The sequence below is a fragment of the Phyllobates terribilis genome, unplaced genomic scaffold (assembly GCF_046119375.1).
Source record: "Phyllobates terribilis strain yellow unplaced genomic scaffold, ASM4611937v1 Scaffold_4__5_contigs__length_816908805, whole genome shotgun sequence".
Taxonomy (NCBI): Eukaryota; Metazoa; Chordata; class Amphibia; order Anura; family Dendrobatidae; genus Phyllobates; species Phyllobates terribilis.
In genome coordinates, this window is record NW_027362764.1 from 148,230,342 (window position 1) to 148,246,658 (window position 16,317).

Genomic DNA, 16,317 nt, shown 5'->3' on the forward strand with positions numbered 1-16,317 from the left:
ATGGAATGCTTTCTCAGCATCCAACGAGAGTATCTAATTACAAATTTTTAACTGCATCTAGCCCAGGAAATACTTTGTGCCTAGTAGCAGTGTCTGCTAGTCAGCGGATTATCCCGGCTGTTAAGCAAGCTACACCACCTGTAGTTTAGACACTTAATTTTTTCAAAGGAAATGCTTCGGGACCATGGGATACTCAGTGAAGAGCATCAGGAGGCACCCCAAGGCATAGGGGCTGTGACTGGCAGTAGGATGCCTTGCGGTGGACAGCCGAGCTCGATCCTTATAAAAGCTTTTTAACTGCAGCAGCTTTAGTGGACGCTACTGGAGCTGGAATTACGCGGCTGCTGGCATGAGACTTGCCCTCCAATAGATCCTTGTAAATGGATTTAAAGTGTATTCATTCAAATTAGAGAGACAATTTAAATTAAAAAGCTTAGAGCTGCCTCCACCACAGGGGGGCTCGCTCGACCCACCAGCGGACAGGCACCAGTATTGGGAGAGGGGGGCTGGCCATCAGGGTTCACCGCGGCTCTGGCACAAACCCGGCGACACGGAGGTGGCACGGGCAGGAGCGGACTGGCTGTGTCGGCTTCTCACTTTTTGGATTTTAGAAGGGCATGACATGCCTATATCTGTGTCTCCCCCTCCTTTTACTCCTCCATCTCTTTTATTTTCGCATGACTATATGTACTTGTCACTTTTCCATGTGTTAGTTATGTCTTCTGAGCAGTTTGTCAGCTTTTGGACACCTTTGAAGGTGTTTTCTATGTGTTTCTATGTGTTTTTGTTTGCCTGCCATTGGTTTTAACGGTGTTCGAAGGTGTTCGACGAACAGTTCGACGAACAGTTCGGCGAACACACGGGTGTTCGACGAACCGAACCGAACTCGAACACTACGGGGGTGGCTCAACACTAGTAATGAGTGATTCACTATTAAAATTTAAGAAGGGCATGGATGCCTTTCTTGAAAAGTATAATATTTAGTGTTGAGCGAGCACTAAAATGCTCGGGTGCTCGAAGCTCGGGCCGAGCTCACTGTGATACTCGGGTGCTTGACCCGAGCAACGAGCCCAATGTTAGTCTATGGGAGACCCGAACATTTTTGCGGCGGCTCCCCCAGCAGTCTGTAGAAAGCCTTAAAAGTGCCCAAAACGATAGTGACAGTGCTCAAATGACATGGGGACAGCATGGAGATCGCCCATGGAAGCATTTCTGATCCCCAGGTCACTGCTGTCAACAACGTGGTCAGAAGTATTAAGCCACTTTTACAGGCTCACAATAAAACGTTCAAAAACGAAAGTGAAAGTGCTTTCCTGTGAAAAATGTTAACCCCTTAATGACCATGGGTCTTTCTGTTTTTGTGTTTTCCTTTTTTGCTCCCCTTCTTCCCAGAGCCAGAACTTTTTTAATTTTCATTCAATATGGCCATGTGAGGGCTTATTTTTTGCGGGACGAGTTGTACTTTTAATCACCATCACTGGTTTTACCATATCTTGTGCTGGAAAATGGGAAAAAAATTCCAAGTGCAGTGAAACTGCAAAAAAAATGCAATTCCACAGTTGTTTTTTGGGTCCATTTTTTACCACGTTCACAGATTGCTAAAACTGACCTGCCATCATTATTTTCCAGGTCGTTACGAGTTCATAGACATCAAACATGTATAGGTTCTTTTTTATTTAAGTGGTGAAAAAAAAATCCAAAGCTTGCTGAAAAAACAAAAAAAAATTACGCCATTTTCCGAGACCCTTAGCTTCTCCATTTTTCGGGATCTGGGGCCAGGTGAGGGCTTATTTTTTGCGTGCCGGGCTGACGTTTTTATTGATACCATTTTGGGGTAGATCCGATGTTTTGATCGCCCGTTATTGCATTTTATTGCAAAGTTGTAGCGAGCAAAAAAACTTAATTCTGGCGTTAAAATTTTTTTTCTCATTACGCCGTTTACTGATTGTATTAATTCTTCTTTTATATTGATAGATCGGGCGATTCTGAACGCGGCGATACCAAATATGTGTATGTGTTTTTTTTTTATATATATATATTTTATTTTGAATGGGGCGAAAGGTGGGTGACAAACTTTTAGATATTTTTTATTTTTTATATTTTTTTTAAATCTTTTTCTTTACACTTTCTGCTTGCTTCTATAGTCTCCAGAGGAGACTAGAAGCAGCAGTTGTCTGATTGCTTCTACTGCATACAAGCGATGAGCAGATCGCTTGTATGCAGGAGAAATGCTCACTTGCTATGAGCGCTGACCACTAGGTAGCGCTCATAGCAATTGAGACATGACAACCACAGGCATCTGCTGCAGACCCTGAGTTGTCATGCCCACCCATTGGTGACCCGCGATCACGTGACGGGGTCACTGATGGGCAGGGCTTAGGACTCCCGGAAGCGCGAGTTAAATGCCACTGTCAGAGATTTAACATGTTAACAGCCGCGGGTGGATTGCGATTCCAATAATCAGCTGACATGTGCTCGCTTCAGTGCGGGCTCACCGCCGGAGCCCCCGCTGAACCGGCCTTCCCGACCTGGTGCGTACTATTACTGACCAGGTCGGAAAGGGGTTAAGGAACATCCTTTCCAGGGTAAAGACTTGTGTATAAGGTAAAATAAATAACCAAAAACAAAAATACTCCTCCACACCTTGGGCTATGTTCACAAGTAGCATTTTTTATGCGTTTTTGCACGTTTGTATTGCTTTCAACCGTGACAAATGCATTCACCGGGAAATGTCATTTTAGCATTTTACAACCTTATCTGGCCATGTGCTGTGTGACACATGCATACAGTGCTAAAAAGACATGGGAACAGCATGGGGAAGACCCCTGGAAGCATCTCTGACACCCAGGTCACTGCCTAAAAGTGTGCCCATCAGAAGTGATCCTTGCCGCATCAGAAGATGCAGACTTGCAACTATCCCCGTGCAAGTCCTTGTCCCAGGGCAGTGTTCAATTGTACCTCCCCCATAACTTGCAATACAAGAGCAAGTATGCAGCCTGCCACCCACCCACCCCCAGGCTGCAATACCATACTGCTAGCTTGCTTGCACTTGAAATTGGGCCTTTTAGGCATGTGGAGGTGGAATCTGGCCACCACGTCATGGCTGCGTCGGTAGCCTGGTATTCATACTCAGTCCCCAGCCGCCCCGCGGCCGGGTGCCCACACACAGTCCCCAGCTGCGTGGGGGTGGCCGGGTGTCCATAAACGGTCCCCAGCCGCCCCTATTTGTCCGGTGCGCCTTATACACAAGTGCGCATACCAAAACATTACCTGTGCCCTCCCCAGTGCATTTAGTGGGAAGGACAGCCTAATCACAAACACGTGGACAAGTGAATGTGGCCAGGAATGGTCCCTCTCACTGACGCCTTCACACTGGGTTAATATTGTGGAAGCCGGAACACAGTTGGTGTTACAACTCTCCTGTTAGGTTTTTTTTAGTTTGCTGGTCACATGACCATTTTGCCTATTTAATCCGGCTCCGCCCTCCTGGCTTTGCTGGACTTCATTTGTATTTACTACTGTTGAGCTAGCTTGTTGCTCTGTTGCCGTTCTCTGTTAGTTTTGCTAGGTCTTCTGACCCCTATGCCTTTTTGTTGTGTGTTTGTCTTTTACTGCTACTATTTCTGCTAGGAGGTGTCCAACTTTTCCCAGTCCCTAGATCTTGTAGGGATCCCTCCCTCACATCTATAGGTCTGCGTTCAGACTAGTCGAGGACTTTAGCGGGTCTGATCGCAGGATCAGGTTCCCCGTTACATCGTAGGGATCTAGTTTAGTTCTATTGTAGGGACAGATCTCCTCTCTTTCCTTAGTCTCTGTAGCAGATCATAACAGTAAGTCCAGCCATAAAAAAAAAAAAATTTCTCTAAGGAAAGACCTCCAGTTTTCCATCATGGTCTCGGTGCAAGATTTGGCTCAACGCTTGCAGGGACTCTCTCTGGAGGTGACCAAGCTCCAACAACACGTGAGTAGCTGTTCTGGAGCGCATTTTGTGGAACCTAAGGTACGTCTGCCTGATCTATTTTTTGGCGAACAACAAGATTTTTTTTCTTTTAAAAATGCTTGTCTATTATATTTTCGTTTGAGACCCGGATCCTCTGGTGATGAATCACAGCGCATAGGGATCATAATGTCACTTTTGCGCAAAGATCCTCAGGGATGGGCCTTCTCTCTCCAACCTAGTGATCCGTGCTTTAGATCAGTGGATAGTTTTTTTTCTGCTTTGGGTTTGTTGTACGATGATCCTGATCGTGTCTCATCTGCTGAGTCTGAATTAAGACGTTTGAGGCAGGGATCAGGTAATGTGGAAAAATATTGTTCTCACTTCCGTCGGTGGTCTGCCCAGGTGGGGTGGAACAATTCTGCTTTGAAAAGCTTGTTTCTTGCAGGGCTATGTGAAAGGGTAAAGGATTTACTGATTGCTTATCCCACACCTGGAAACTTGCAGGAGGCAATGCAATTAGCTATACAGGTGGACAGGAGACTGCATGAAAGGGTTAATGAGAGCAAATCCTCTGCTATGTCAGCTTCGAGTCCTGAGAGGTTCTGTGCTGACAATGGAGAGCCGATGGAAATTGGGGCGATGGCACCCCGCTCTCATGAAAAAGACTGCCGACTTTCTGAAGGCTTGTATTTCTGTTGCGGAAATTCTGGTCATTTTATTAAGAACTGTGTGCTTCGTAAGAAGAAAGAAAAAAAAATGGTCAGTCATGCTCGTATTGCCTGTTTAAATTCTAAGGGAGTATTCCTATCTGCCACTACTGCTGCTCAGGATGAATTAATTGAATTTCGGGTATTTGTGGATTGTGGATCTACTCTGAATGTGATTGATGGGGGATTCTTGGAAAAACTTAGATTAGAACCTAAAACTTTGTCATCCCCTATTGCTGTGGTTTCTGTCGATGGCTCTCCCTTGAAGAGTGTTACTCACAAGGTCTGTGAATTTCCCCTCACTATTAATGGTATTCATCAAGAGAATTTGGATTTGGTGGTATTGGATAATTTGCCTTCTCCAGTAATATTGGGGTTACCCTGGTTAAAATTGCACAATCCTGTACTGGATTGGTCTACCAATGAATTTAAGTCCTGGAGCCCTAAGTGTTATGACAAGTGTTGTAACGGGCGCATTGCTGCTGTGGATAGAGGGGAATTGCCTGTACCTATTCAGGATTTTTGGAGAGTTTTTTCTGAGGAGGAGTCGCAGGTTTTGCCTCCCCATAGAGACTGATTGTACCATTGAATTTGTCCCTGGCGCGACTCTTCCTAAGAGTCGTTTATTTAATCTTACTATTCCTGAAAGAAAGGCTTTGGAAGAATACATACAGACAAGCTTGGCCGCCGGTCACATTAGGCCTTCCAAGTCTCCTGTGGCTGTTGGATTTTTTTTTGTAAAAAAAAAAGATGGCGGTTTACGTCCTTGTCTGGACTTTCGTGAGATTAATAAAATTACTGTACGCAATCCTTACCCACTGCCATTGATTCCTGATTTATTTAACTAGTTAGTGGGGGCCAAGTGGTTCTCTAAAATTGATCTCCGGGGGGCATACAATTTGTTGCGCATGAAGGAGGGTGATGAATGGAAGACTGCTTTTAACACTCCTGTGGGTCATTTTGAGAATCTGGTTATGCCTTTTGGTCTCACCAATGCTCCAGCATTTTTTCAGAATCTTATTAATGATATCCTTAGACCTTTAATTGGCAAAAATGTGGTTGTGTATTTGGATGACATTTTGATTTATTCGCCGGATCTGGAGTCTCATTGGCGGAGCGTACGTGAGGTATTACAGTTATTAATGGACAATTCGCTTTTTGCTAAGCTGGAGAAATGTGAGTTCGCTGTACAGAGAATTAGTTTTTTGGGCTACATTATCTCCAGTGAAGGTTTTGAGATGGACCCGGTTAAAGTTCAAGCTGTGCAGGAATGGCCTAGGCCTATTGGTTTGAAATCGATACAGAGGTTTTTGGGTTTCGCCAATTATTACAGAAAATTCATAAAAAACTTTTCTATTATTGTCAAACCGCTGACCGATCTCACCAGGAAAGTTGCTAATGCGGTTCAGTGGACTTCTGAGGCCATTGAAGCTTTTGTGTTTCTAAAGGAAAGGTTCACCTCTGCTCCCATCCTTATGCAGCCTGATGTGACTAAGCCGTTTTTGGTTGAGGTTGATGCTTCTTCGGTGGGGGTTGGTGCGGTGTTGTCTCAGGAAAACAAGGATGGAGCACATCCCTGTGCCTTTTTTTCAAAAAAATTTTCCGAGACTGAACTTAATTACGATATTGGTAATCGGGAATTGCTGGCGATTAAACTCGCATTTGAACACTGGCGTCATCTCTTGGAAGGTGCTGATTTTCCCAATCAGGTTTTCAATGATCATAAAAATCTGATCTATCTTGATGCTGCCAAGCGCTTGAATGCCCGTCAGGCTAGGTGGGCACTTTTTTTCTCGCGGTTTAATTTTTCCGTTACTTACATCCCGGGTACCAAGAATGTTAAAGCGGATGCTTTGTCTCGCAGCTTTTCTCCCATGGTCGGTGTTGAGGAGGAAGAGGAGACCATTTTACAAGAAGGTGTTGTGATTGCTGCTTTGGACTCCGTTTTGGAGGATGAGATTCTTAAAGCACAGGAGAATGCCCCATCTAACACTCCCCATGGGAGGTTGTTTGTGCCTAGGACCTTTAGGAGAGATTTGTTTGTTGAGTGTCATGAGTCTCGGTTGGCAGGTCATCCAGGAATTTCTGAGACCAAGAGACTTGTGGGTCGCAGTTTTTGGTGGCCTGGATGGCAGAAGGAAGTCATTAAGTGGGTGCGCCAATGTACTGTGTGTGCAAGATCCAAGTCTTCGCATGCTCCTGCTGCGGGGTTGCTTTGCCCTCTGGAGGTTCCTAGTGCACCTTGGACACATCTGGCTATGGACTTTATTACTGACCTTCCTCCCTCTGAAGGTTTCACGGTCATCTGGGTGGTCGTGGACCGTTTTAGCAAGATGTGTCACTTGGTTCCCTTCATCAAACTGCCTTGCGCTAAGACACTCGCCAAGGCCTTTGTCAAGGAAATTGTCAGACTACATGGTGTTCCTACTGACATTGTTTCTGATAGGGGACCTCAGTTCGTGGCTCGTTTTTGGCGTGCCTTTTGTGACAGGTTGGGAGTTCATTTGTCGTTTTCATCCGGATATCATCCTGAGTCTAATGGCCAGACAGAAAGGAAGAACCAGGATGTTGAGCAGTTCTTGCGTTGTTTTGTGGCAGACAATCAAGAGGGGTGGTCTGAGTTTCTGCCACTTGCTGAATTTGCTCTTAACAACCATACATCCTCTTCTGCTGGGTGTTCGCCTTTTTTTTGTTGTTCTGGGAGACATCCGTCGTTTGGGTCATTTTCCAAATTGGTTTCGGCTGTGCCTGAGGAGGAGAGTTTTTCCGGTGATTTGGAGAGAGTTTGCACGGATGTGCGTGGTAATCTTCAGGAGGCTAACAAGAAATCTAAGAGGTACTTTGATAGGAAACGGCAAGAGGTTTTGTTTGCTGTTGGTGACATGGTTTGGTTGTCCTCTAAGAATCTGTGATTGAGGATTCCTTCTAAAAAATTGGGTCCCAAGTTCGTAGGGCCCTTTATGGTACTTCAGATAGTTAACCAATCTGCTGTTAGGCTGGAGGTTCCTACGTCCTGGAGGATTAATCCGGTGTTTCATGTTTCTCTGTTGAAAAAAGCTGATGTGTCGGATGGTGACGCCTCTGCCACTGTTCCTCCGGTGGTGGAGGACGGGGAATATGAAATTTCCCGCATCCTAAATTCTAGACGGTATAGAGGGAGTTTGCAGTATCTCGTCGCTTGGAAGGGTTTCGGACCTGAGGATAACTCATGGGTGAGGGCGAATGATGTTTCTGCTCCCAGACTTGTCCGAGCGTTTCACAGGAGGTTTCCTGGTAAGCCTGGGCCTAGGGGATCCGGAGGATCCTCTTAGAAGAGGGGGTACTGTTACAACTCTCCTGTTAGGTTTTTTTTAGTTTGCTGGTCACATGACCATTTTGCCTATTTAATCCGGCTCCGCCCTCCTGGCTTTGCTGGACTTCATTTGTATTTACTACTGTTGAGCTAGCTTGTTGCTCTGTTGCCGTTCTCTGTTAGTTTTGCTAGGTCTTCTGACCCCTATGCCTTTTTGTTGTGTGTTTGTCTTTTACTGCTACTATTTCTGCTAGGAGGTGTCCAACTTTTCCCAGTCCCTAGATCTTGTAGGGATCCATCCCTCACATCTATAGGTCTGCGTTCAGACTAGCCGAGGACTTTAGCGGGTCTGATCGCAGGATCAGGTTCCCCGTTACATCGTAGGAATCTAGTTTAGTTCTATTGTAGGGACAGATCTCCTCTATTTCCTTAGTCTCTGTAGCAGATCATAACAGTTGGACACTGGGATGCAACACGTCCTCCAGACATAGAGGATTGCGGGTCCTGGGTCAATCAGGCTTCTACACAAAGTTCAGAAGGTAGACAGCAGCAGTGGTCAGCCTCCTACACAACGAGTAAATTATTCATGATCATGAGGCCATCCACCTCCGTAGCTTTCTGTTCCTTGGAATGCAAGCGCATGTATGTAGTAGCAGCTAGGCCTGAGGTGTTCAGCGTTTTGGCGCATATTCTACCTCCTTCGAGGATTGCTGGATGTTTTCCTGCTACTATCCCAGTTCTATGACTCCCGTTAAAACAAAGCTTCACGTGATGAATGATGGATGGGGTGGTGGCAAAGGAGAAAGAGCAGGAGGAACAGGGACCATTCACATCAATATCAGGCCAGCCAACCACACATGTCTTGTAGGATATGTTTCTGTACCAAAAGGAGCGGTTCAGCTACACAGTGATAAGGCATACAGTGAATGCAATGCCTACCAAAAATTTCGAGGCACTCCAATGCCCCTTGGAAGTGACATGGAGGTCAGAGGGCCTTAACTAAACCGTTTTTTCCATTTATAGCAACTGGGTCTCCTGTACACTGTTGGCCTAAGCAGGGAATGGAAGGCTTTCCAAAAATTATTAGGCACTGCAATGCCCCTTAAAAGAGCCATGTGTGGCACCCCAGGGGTCTGGTCACCACAGTAATAGAGATATTACGTCGGAGAGCAAGTGGGAGGTTTCCTGGTCAGGATCCCTTAAACATGCAACATCCTCCTGCCCCAGTCCTGGGAGGGGAGAATTCTGCCCTTATAAACTGGATCTGGGGCGGGTTTGAGTGAGTCAGAGAACAGTCAGAGTCAGAGTGAGAGCAAGGGAAAGTAACAGCAAGGAGCTCTGTAGGAGCTAGGAGCTAAAGACCAGGGGCTGGAAGCTGAGCAGAGCTCGCCCTGGCAGAAGACAATAGGAACCGGACACAGGAGTCCGAAGCTGTGAGGACTTATATATCCAGCAGCACAAACCAGCCGGCAGGGGATTTCAGGTCCTCTGGCCATAGAAGCCTGGAGGCTCAGTCACAAGCAAGGGACCAGCACCGCCGTCGTGGAGCGGAGGCTAACAGAAGGCCCCAAGTCACCAGCCATACGGGTGAGCACTACACGGTACACTCAGGGACGTGGGCTACTTCTACCTGCTTACAGCAAGGTAGCCAGGAAGAGTGCAGACAGACGGGGAGGCCTACAACTCCACCTGGCCAGGGGAACTCCTGCTTGCTCACAGACTGACCAGGCCTCTTATGCTAGCCAGTACTCCCGGGAGGGTCTACCTTATAATCATCAGTAAAGACCCTGAACTGCACTGCAAAGACTCTGAGTCATTCCTGCTGCGCTCGTGCACCATCACCCCCATCATCCACACTCACTGCCCTGAGGCTATACTCCTCCCGAGGGGAGTTATCCCATTCTATGCTGCGCACACAACACCAGCCTCAGCGGTCTGCCTCGCAGCGGTGGTACTCCCTGACCGCAATCCACGGGTGGTGCAGTCGGACAATTAACCTCAAAACCTAAGAAAGACTGCCACTGGTTTGACCAGCCTGAGCCACGGGACCGGGTCACCGCCACGGAGACTACAGACCCCAGAGACCCGGCACCGGGTATCCCACACACGTGTACACACGGCCCAGAGGGCGCATCACATGCAGTACAGCATATTACAAACATAAGTCCCATTATTGGGGAGTGGGTGTCCCATAGTATTTGCTTATGCCTTGCAAGCAAAAGCTGCCAAAAATTAGGATGGAGCAACTTGCAATGCCCCTTACAAGAGCCATGCAGTACAGCATATTACAAACATAAGTCCCATTATTGGGGAGTGGGTCTCCCATAGTATTTGCTTATGCCTTGCAAGCAAAAGCTGCCAAAAATTAGGACTGAGCAACTTGCAATGCCCCTTACAAGAGCCATGCAGTACAGCATATTACAAACATAAGTCCCATTATTGGGGAGTGGGTGTCCCATAGTATTTGCTTATGCCTTGCAAGCAAAAGCTGCCAAAAATTAGGACGGAACAACTTGCAATGCCCCTTACAAGAGCCATGCAGTACAGCATATTACAAACATAAGTCCCATTATTGGGGAGTGGGTCTCCCATAGTATTTGCTTATGCTTTCCCAGCAAAAGCTGCCAAAAATTAGGATGGAGCAACTTGCAATGCCCCTTACAAGAGCCATGCAGTACAGCATATTACAAACATAAGTCACATTATTGGGGAGTGGGTGTCCCATGGTATTTGCTTAGGCTTTCCCAGCAAAAGCTGCCAAAAATTAGGACGGAGGAACTTGCAATGCTGGCACCCTGGTGGTATAGTGGTGGTGGAGGCTGAGGATAAGGAGAAGAAGATTAAACAGCCGAAACGAGGAAGCGTATACCCATGTGTGGGTGTGAAGCGGTGCATGTGAATACACCTCCCGAAATAACACAGTGGATTTGACTTTATGTTACTCTGCTGTCATTTGGTGGTGATGAGAAGTCTGGCCCAATCCAGCCCTTGTTCATTTTGATAAGGGTCAGCTTGTCAGCATTGTCAGTTGACAGGCGAGTGCGCTTATCAGTTATAATTCCCCCAGCGGCACTAAAAACACGCTCCGATAGCACGCTAGCGGCAGGGCAGGCCAGGACCTCCAAGGCGTGCAGAGCGAGTTCATTCCAAGTGTCCAGCTTGGATCCCCAATAATTAAAAGGCACAGAGGAATCACAGAGGACGCTGGTACGATCGGCAAGGTACTCCCTCACCATCTTTTGAAACTTTCCACTCCTTGTGAGAGTACCCCGCGCCTCAGGGCCTGTAAGCTGGGCGGGTGTCAGAAAACTGTCCCAGAACGTTGACAGTGTTCCCCTGCCTCTGCTGGATTGGAGTTGCATCTCTCTCGCCTGTACGCCTTGGTTGGGCAACGAACTGTGACCTCTGCCGCTAGCGTGTTCAGATGGGAATTTTTTTAAGAGTTCTGCAGCAAGGGCCTTCTGGTATTGCCCCATTTTTGTAGACCTCTCCACCTCAGGAATAAGAGAGTGAAAGTTCTCCTTTTAGCGGGGGTCTACAAGTGTCACCAACCAGTAATGACTGTCACCCAACATTTTGACAACGCGAGGGTCACGGTTAAGGCAGCTTAACATAAAGTCAGCCATGCGTGCCAGACTGGTAACGGGCAAGATTTCCGTGTCCTCACCAAGATGACGACTGACCATGCTCTCTTCCTCCTCCTCCTCTTCCTCCTCCCCCCTGTCCTCAGGCCACCCACGCTGAACCGACGGTTTGACACTTGTACAGGTACTACCGTCTACAACGCATGATAGCAGCTCCTGTTCTTCCTCCTCCTCCTCCTCCTCCTCCTCCTCTACCTCATTGTCCCCCAATGCACGTTGGGATGAGATGAGGCTGGGCTGTGTGTAATCGCCCGCTACGGCTTCTTGATCCATCTCATCATACTCTGGCTGCAATGCCTCCTCTTTAATTCTCTGCAGAGAGCATTGCAAAAGACAGACAAGTGGGATGCTGACACTAATGATGGCGTCATCGCCACTCACCATCTTGGTGGCCTCCTCAAAGTTTGTCAGGATGGTACATATGTCAGACATCCAGGTCCACTCCTGAGGTCTTATGTGTGGAGTCTGACCTGAATATCGACGGCCTTGTTGCAGCTGGTACTCCACAACTGCTGTCTTCTGCTCACAAATCCTTTGCAACATGTGGAGGGCAGAGTTCCAATGTGTGGGGACATCACACACCAGTCGGTGTGCCGGAAGCTGCAAACGCTGCTGCAACACAGCAAGGGCGGCGGAAGCTGTAGCCGACTTGCGAAAATGAGCTGACAGGCGGCGTACTTTCACGAGCAGATCTGGCAACTCGGGGTACGATTTAAGAAACCGCAGAACCACGAGGTTAAGCACATGAGCCAGGCATGGTACGTGTGTGATCTCACCTTGCCTCAGAGCCGCCACCAGGTTACGGCCATTGTCACACACGACCATGCCGGGATGTAGGTTCAGCGGTCTCAGCCACAGATCTGCCTGCTCTTTCACAGCTGTCCACAACTCACAAGCAATGTGAGGTTTATCACCTAAGCTTATGAGTTTCAGCACAGCCTGTTGCCGCTTGGCGGAGGCAGTACTGCAATGCTTCCAGCTTGTAACTGATGTGGTGATATCTGAGATGGAGGCTGAACTTGAGGAGGAGGAGGAGGATGCGCAGGAGCTGTACACTGTGGGGGCAACTCTGACTGACATAGGGCCCGCAATCCTCGGTGTGGGGAGGATGTGTTCCGTCCCAAGGTCCGACTGGGTCCCGGCTTCCACTATGTTTACCCAGTGTGCCGTCAGAGAGATGTACCATCCCTGGCCACAAGCACTTGTCCACGTGTCCGTTGTCAGGTGGACTCTCCCAGTAACTGCGTTGTTGCGGGCACGGCAGATGCTTTGGGACACGTGCTTGTGTAGTGCGGGGATGGCACACCGGGCAAAATAGTGTCGGCTGGGGACCGAGTACCGAGGGACGGCCACCGCCATAAGATTGCGGAAGGATTCCGTCTCCACCAGCCTAAAAGGCAGCATTTCCAATGCAAGCAGTCGTGAAATGTGCGAATTTAGGACTGTGGCCTGTGGGGCGTTAGCTGCGAATTTCCGCTTTCGTTCAAAGGTCTGGGATATGGACAATTGAACGCTGCGGTGGGACGTGGACGTGGACGTTGATGCTGTTTCTTGAGAAACTGCCATAACAAGTGAAGACTGAGAGGAGGGGGCATCTTTACATGCAGTATGGACAGGGGATTGCCTTGCACACACAACATGGGGTTCTATTGCACGCACAACAGTGGAAGAAGCAGTGGTGACACCCGCTGACACTGGTCGTGGACCCTGGGTTTCGCCCCACAAAGTCGGTTGCTTTGCTGCCATGTGCCTGATCATGCTGGTGGTGGTCAGGCTGGTAGTTTTGTCACCCCTGCTGATGCTGGCATGGCAGGTGGAACATATGGCCTTTTTGGGGTTATCAGCAGAGTCTTTAAAAAAATTCCAAACTCTGGAAGACCTGCCGCTTGTACTGGCAACGTCCCTCGTGTTGGTGTTACGGGGAATGGTTGCCTGCCTTCTGTCTGCAGCCACCACACTGCTTCTTCCTGCCTGTTGGGGTACTCTGCCTCCCTCCCCCTGTGTGCTGCTGGCCTCACTCTGCATGTCCTCCTTCCACGTTGGGTCAGTTACTAGATCATCCACCACCTCCTCCTCTTCCACTTGCGCACCACGATCCTCCTCCTCACTTCCTGGCAATTGTGTCTCGTCATCGTCCACCTCTTGTGACAGATTGCTAACGTCGACTTCCTGTGGCCGTGGCTGTTCAAATATTTGGGCATCGCAACATGGGATCTCCTCTTCCACCACTTCAAGCGTATCAGGCGAGGGGCCCAAATATGGAAATGGACCAGTGAACAGCTCTTCAGAGTGTCCAAGTGTGGGATCACTTGCTGTCTGACGACACTCGGCATGGTGGGAGGAAGGAGCATCAGGGTGAGGAGGAGTATGCGGTCGAGACTCACGGCTACTAAAAGTTGACCGTGTGGAAGACAGACCAGAGGTGGTGGTGCCCAGGTAACTGGAAGTATTGTCTGCTATCCAATTAATAACCTGTTCACACTGATCAGTTCTCAATACTGGTGTTGTTCTGTGCTTCCCTAGTAATTCGGTCAAGAAGTGGGAGCGAGAAGATGTGGCTGTTGGTTGTGGCACATTTTCACCTTGGCCACAGCCCCATCCTCTGCACGAACCATCACCAGAACGTCCACTTCCACGTCCCTTGCCACGCGCCTTGCCCATTGTAAATAAAGTAAAATAGCTTACACTTGCACTATCAATGGAAAAAGGGTAATAAAGAGTAGATTAGAACCGTGGAAGAGGAAAACCACAGTTATTGTTTACTGGGGTATACCACACTTTTTTAAATAGAGATATTTGCGGCTAAACAGTGAGCGACACACTCAAACTGCTTTTTTTTTAGATACCAAAGGCCCAAAACTGGATAGTACAGAGATTTGACCCGTGAAACTGCGAAACCACACTGGGATGTCGGGCCTACACAAGACTATTTTCAACAGATATATTTTTGTGTCACAACAGTCAGGAGACACTACTGTTTTTCTTTACGGAAAAAACTACCAAAACCTGAATAATAGAGATTTTTTACCGTGGAACAGCAAAACCACAGTAATAATTTACTGGTGTATACCAGGCTTTTTAAAATATATATATATTTGCGGCTGAACAGTGAGCGACACACTCAAACTGTTTTTTTAGATACAAATGGCCCAAAAGTGGATAATACAGAGGTTTGTACCGTGGATTTGCAAAACCACACTTGTATTTCTCGGGCCTACACCAGACTATTTTCAACAGATATATTTGTGTCTGAAAATCAGGGAGACACTATTTTTTTTTTTTTTTTACAGCAAAAAATGCAAAAAGCAGGATAATAGAGATTTTTTACCGTGGAACAGCAAAAGCACACTTCTGTCTCTCTGGCCTACACCAGACTATTTTCAACAAATATATTTGTGTCTGAAAAATCAGGGAGACACTATTTTATTTTTTACAGCAAAAAATGCAAAAAGCAGGATAATAGAGATTTTTTACCGTGGAACAGCAAAAGCACACTTCTGTCTCTTTGGCCTACACCAGACTATTTTCAACAGATATATTTGTGTCTGAAAAATCAGGGAGACACTTATTATTTTTATACAGCAAAAAATGGCAAAAACAGGATAATAGAGATGTTTTACCGTGGAACATCAAAACCACAGTAATAATTTACTGGTGTATACCAGGCTTTTTAAAATATATATATATTTGCGACTGAACAGTGAGCGACACACTCAAACTGTTTTTTTTAGATACAAATGGCCCATAATACTGCAAAACCACACTTCTATTTCTCTGGCCTACACCAGACTATTTTCAACAGATATATTTGTGTCTGAAAAATCAGAGGCACACTTTTTTTTGGGGGGGGGCGGGGGGCACCAAAGGTTAATAAGATGGGTATTTGTACATTGTGAAGGAGGAAAAAAAAAAGAGGATTTAGATAAAAAAAAAGGATTTTTCCTGGCCCCCGGGACCTGGAGCTAAGTCCAGCAATTTCAGCAACAGGAGCAGCATACAGGACTGTAATGCAGCGTTTGCTGGTATAACCACTGCGTCTCCTATACAGCCTGCCTGCCTGCCTGATATACCTGGGATGGATATTAGTCCTGAGAAGGACTGTTTGTTTGATCTGGCAGCCTTTACAGACCCTACACTAACTATTGGTTAGAACTGGGTTGAACTATATGGACTTAGTCTTCCTTCAACCTTAAAAACTATGTTGCTATGTATTGTCCTGTTGAAAAATAAATGATGGTCCAACAAAACGCAAACCGGATGGAAAAGCATGCCGCTGCAAGATGCTGTGGTAGCCATGCTGGTTCATTTGCTCTCCAAAGAGTGCCAAACATGCAGGGGGGGGACTCAAGTTCCCGACCGAGCAACCCGGAAATACTCACCGAGCTCGTCAAGGACAGCGATGCTCTGGCGAGTACCGAGCAGTGGTGAGCACGTTCGCTCATCACTAATACAAATGCCTTAAAACATTCTTTCTCTCTCATCATTCTGCTATTTGGCAAATATTAAAAATTAGGTAATCCTAATTGGCCTAAAATGGGAAAGGCTTATTCAGATTTCATTACAGATATTGAGAAAAACATGCATATGTGTCTTTTTATATAGTGTATGTAAACTTCCGGTTTCAACTGTATCTATCTATCTTTCTATCTATCTATTAATGCATCTATTCATATATCTATTATCTATTTATCAATATTTCTATATACATTTATTTAACTATTATCTATCTAAGTA

General features: G+C 46.9%; 1 protein-coding gene across 4 annotated transcripts in view; it reads right to left on the reverse strand.

Annotated features, from left to right (window-relative positions):
* LOC141265130 (ATP-dependent translocase ABCB1-like) overlaps positions 1 to 16,317 on the reverse strand; it is a 1,603,396-nt gene that overhangs the window by 997,952 nt on the left and 589,127 nt on the right. The gene's annotated exons all lie outside the window — the stretch shown is intronic.